Raw genomic sequence first — 5,488 nt, forward strand, 5'->3', positions numbered from 1 at the left:
CCCCTGGATTTCGTGATGTTTCCTTTCTCTGGCTGTACTGGTTTCCCACAAAGCCTGTTTTAATTTATGATGCTTGCCCAATACTGGAAAAGCACGGTTAATTTCACTTCGGGGTAAAAGAATTCATTGTGTATATTATACACAAAATATGGGTACCTGAACTTGAGTTGTTTAATTTGAAGGAATCTTCCAGGATCTCTGTCTTCAGTCTCCTTCAGATTGACTTTCCTTCTAAGATGAGTTAGTGAGACAAGTATTTTTGTTTGCTCTATTGCTTTATGGAAGTTATGTATAGGATAGGTTGAGCTTTTCATCTTGGGTCACTTGGTCCCTGGAGAATCAAGATTCTTCTTCTATCCACACCAGGACTCCTGCCTTGGTGTGAGTCCCCTTGACTGTCGTTCCACCAGGGCCCTCAGGTTTGGTTGGTGGCCGATTCCTGATGAACTTCTCTTGTGTTCTGAATAACACCACCTTTCCTACCTCTACTAAGCTAAGGACTATTTGACATCACTGAAACCTATGCTTCCCACCCTCTCTAAAAAATCATTCTGGCCAGTTTTCCTCTGTTACCCTTTCTAAAGCTGGAAGAGTCACCAACCTCCCTAACTGGCAAGGAGTATGCATGTCATGCTCACAAATCACTATCCATGCCAAGGAGTAAGGCCATTTTGGGAATCTTAAACATATTAAAATTTAACATTTACTCTTCACCTATGGTTAATTCTTGCTCTTGCCAAACTGGACAACCATGCAAATCCACAGTAATCTTATGGAAGGATTTGGACAGTTTTTGGTAGTGGTTGGGGGTAAGGGGTATTTGGCATCATACTTTAGACCTGTGGGCTTGATTGCTAGATAATCAGTTCTATCTATATATTTTTTATTTCCTTTGGGATCTACAAATCTACACATGAATTAGGACAACTGCTTTCTCATTTCATGAAAATGATTATGCAGAAACCCTGGCAGGAGAGAGCAGATGATTGCAAATTTATTCCCACTCCTAGAAAAAATATTCCTGAGTGGATGCATAACAGCTCGAGCTTTGCTTCGAAGACTAATGAACAATGTATCAACACAAATGGGTATGTTCGTCTGGCCTCAGATGTGGCTTTCAAATAGAGCAGCAGAGTCCTTTCTGGGAGTACCTGGGATTGAATCATGGAGAAGACAAACAGCCAGAAGAGAATTTGAGGAAAAATTATGGTCAGTGATTTGGGTGAATTTATTTTACTTTTTTTTGTTGTCATTGTTGCCATTGTTTCTTCTAGCATAAAAGAAATGTGTAGAATAATCATGTATATTCATAATTCTAACATCCTGATAAAACCATTATAGTTCTCTGAATATTCTTCTTTTAACATTTAAATTTAATTAATTAACATATAGTAAATTATTAGTTTCACAGGTAGAGTTCAGTGATTCATCAGTTGCATAGAATGAACACACAGTGCTCATCACATCAGGTGTCCTTAATACCCATCACCTGGGTACTCCATCCTCCACCCCTTCCCCTTCAGCAACTCTCTGTTTCCTATGATTAAAAGTCTCTTACAGTTTGTCTCCCTCTCTGATTATATCTTGTTTTATTTTTCTCTCCCTTCCCTTCCCTATGCTCCTCTGTTTTGTTTCTTAAATTCCACATATGAGTGAAATTATGTAATTGTTTCTGATTGACTTACTTAGCTTAGCATAATACTCTCTAGCTCCAACCATGTCATTGCAAATGGCAGGATTTCATTTTTTCTTTTTTTTCCGATTTTATTTTTTTTTTTTTATAATAAATTTATTTTTTATTGGTGTTCAATTTACCAACATACAGAATAACACCCAGTGCTCATCCCGTCAAGTGCCCCCCTCAGTGCCCATCACCCATTCACCCCCACCCCCCACCCTCCTCCCCTTCCATCACCCCTAGTTCATTTCCCAGAGTTAGGAAACTCTGTCTCCCTTTCTGATATTTCCCACACATTTCTTCTCCCTTCCCTTATATTCCCTTTCACTATTATTTATATTCCCCAAATGAATGAGAACATACACTGTTTGTCCTTCTCCGATGATTTCATTTTTTCGATGGCAAATAATATTCCAATAGATGATAGATAGATAGATAGATAGATAGATAGATAGATAGATGATAGATAGATAGATAATAGATAGATACCACCTCTTCTTTATCCATTTATCTATCAATGGACATCTGGGTTCTACCCATAGTTGGGCTATTGTGGACATTGTTTTTATAAACACTGGGATGCAGGTGCCCCTTCGGATCACTATATTTGTATCTTTGAGGTAAATCCCCAGTAGTGCAATTGCTAGGTTATAGGGCAGCTCTATTTTCAACTTTTTGAGGAAACTCCACACTGTTTTCCAGAGTGGCTGCACCAGTTTGCATTCCCACCAAAGAGCACGAGGGCTCCCCTTTCTCTGCTCTGAATGCTTTTCTAATCTTATCTACACACATATGCACTTTTTGTCTCTCTGCTCACCATCAGTATATTTGCAATCACTTTCACATGTTCCTGCATGACCTTTATGGCTATCTAATGGTCATACCATAGTTCACTCAGCCTTTCCTTTATTATAGGACATTTGGATTGTAAATTACCTAACTTTTTTCCTTTGCTGTCATATACAACAGTGCTGTGAACAGCTTTATACATACATATATACATATATACAGCTTCTCCTTTCCTTGAATTACTTTCTGAAAAGGGAATTATAATTCTAAAGAGAATAGATTTCTTTTTTTTTCTGATTGCTTCTCATATGTTACATATTCTTTGATATAGCCCCCTGTCAAAGAATTGCATAGGACATTTGGTTGGAATATATCAAACACAGCCTCAACCTATGTGAAATAAACTATATATATTTATTATGATAAATGTTCTGATTCTCAAAGTGAGCAAAGACCTTTGTCTAAAGCAAGGATACAGCCATTCCTCTAACAGATCAAAGAAGATGTTTTAATGTATGATTAGTGAGGGGCTCGTTCAGAATAGTATTCCCAAAGCTTTACGTTTGATGTTTAACTCTACTCCAGGAAGACTCTAAAGGCTGCTGGATCCTTCTAGTACCCAGTCTCCATGGGTTCTGCATATTTTTAGTCTGAGCAATAATATGACTAACTGTTATTTCCCAGCCTTCCTTTCAACTAGGGATAGCAAATAAGAAAAAGCAGAATCCACTGGATGGGGCATCTGAGAATATACTCAAACATGGCTTACCTGGTTCACCTTCCCTCCACCTCTCTTGCTTTTTCCTACTGTCTAGAATGTATTTGTAGTAGCTCGAATTTCAGCTGCCATTTTAAAACTCTGGGGAAGCAAGTTCTAGGGCAAGCAGAGAGTGAAAATAGGACATTTGAACCATCCAAGACCACCTACTTTGTCTTCTTTTATGGGTGAAAAAAGCTTGATATATGCTTTAAACTACTGTTACCTCGGGTCTTGGTTACTAACAGTGGAACATGATTCCTAACTTAGGGTATTTTCCTAAGACGATGGTTTTCAAACTTCAGTCTGCAGCAGAATCACTTAGAGGGCTTGTTAAAACACATTGCTCCCCCTCTCCCCTGTTCAATTCTTCCTCAAGTGGAGTGGTGGAGGGAGAGGAGAATTCACTGATGCTCTTTTAGACCACACTTTAAGAACCACTATTAGGGTATCTCTCCTGAAATTGTTTCTTTAGACTGGAAACATTTGGCCAAGTTAGCATTTAGAAAGCACCAAATATTACAATAAGCACACACATCTCCAGATTCTAAATAACTGAGATCAGAAGTTCAGAAATAAGTTAAATGCTCTGCCTTGTGTGCACTCTTTACATTATTAAGGGGTTGATTATATGTTTTTAATAACAATTAAAGTTGATATATTTCCCTAACTGTCCTCCTAAAATTTTAGGTCCTCCTAAAATTATTTTCAACCACATTGCTGCCTCATTTGGAATCATTGTATGAAATGTAATAAAAACAAATGAATTTTGGGGGTATGATTAACCTGAAATTGCTGTACTGAAGTCTAAAATTCAGACCTGGGTGTGAATTCTCTTCAAGATGTATGCTGGTGAGACAAAGTATCTGGATGGAATTTTTCAGAGCATTTCAATGTGACAGTCCAAAAAAAATTTTTAAATATTGAAACAGGGAGCTGTATCATTCTAACTTCACCGTTTCAAGCTGCTACAGGACAGCCAATGCCAAATAGATACAAAGTTATATGTCATCTTATAGATATTTCTAAGTTTCTACTTCAACCATGGGTGGATGCTCAAAAAATAAATAAATAAAATAAATAAAATTTTAAAAAGACCTAGAAAACTCAGCAAAATGTATCTGCAAAGGACACTAGCTCCTACTTTTTCTATTGTTTTAAGCAGCCACATGGAACAGGAAAGTTTCATTGCAATAATTCTGGTCCATGATTTAATTTACCCTCAATGGCTACTAATAATTTATTGATCCAGTTTTACAGGTAGTTTCACCAGGTGCTGTTGGGAAGGCTACCTCCTCAGGAGGTCAGGAGTCCGACATGGAAGGGAAGTGGAGTGGTGTTCAGTTCACACTGGAGTAGGTCAGAGCTTCAGATATTTCTTCAGGATGATGAAGATAGAGAATGTCTCATAAATCTGAATGTATTTGCTTAGAGACAGATTAGACCATTGGAGAATTAGAGACTGAATGTGGGGAAAAAAATAAGGAGCTCACAGGAGAACAAAAAGTCGTGCAGCTATGGCTCAGTTAGAGATACTGTTTACATGGTCATGATCATATAATGTTAATCACGTAATATTTAACATGTGACTTTTAAATCCTGATCTAGTCAACATGATACTGATTCAGTTTATTGTGAATTTGAGGGGATAGAAAGGATGAATATGTGGGCTGGGCAGTGTAGGTATGTGTGTGAAAGATACTCTCTCTCATGGTAGGAATCAACAGATTATGCCTAAAACTGAAAAATCAAGTATAGCAATATAAAAATGTGATTTGGGTCGGTAGAAATAAAACTGAAAGAACCAGTTCAGAGAGTTGAAACTAGTTGCCACTGAAGAAGGGAAATGGGGGAAGAAATGGAAATTGCTGATTTTTTTTTTTTTTGCAACAAACTTTGCAATCAGCTCTATAAACTTAAACATAAGCTGGAAAAAAGCCAATTAAGCAACCAGGAGGGAAAAAGATGTAATCTGCAAGCAAAGATGGTTTATAACAACCAGAGGGCTCGTAAAGGTGGCTATCACTTGGGTCTACTGAGCCTTTCTCCTTCCCGAGTCTTCAGAAAACAGTCCTCCTGGCTACAGAACAGATAGGCATGGGCTTGACTGCCATAGTGATCGGTCTATGGTGTGGACACATGACCTAAATTAGGCTAATCAGGGTTTCTGGGACCTTGCAAATTCCTGCCAGGGGATAACCTCTTGCTCCTGAAAAGAAAGCAAAGAGGCTGATCCATTTTTAAAAAAGAAAAGAGAGAGAAAG

The sequence above is a fragment of the Canis aureus genome, chromosome 2, assembly GCF_053574225.1.
Source record: "Canis aureus isolate CA01 chromosome 2, VMU_Caureus_v.1.0, whole genome shotgun sequence".
Lineage (NCBI taxonomy): Eukaryota > Metazoa > Chordata > Mammalia > Carnivora > Canidae > Canis > Canis aureus.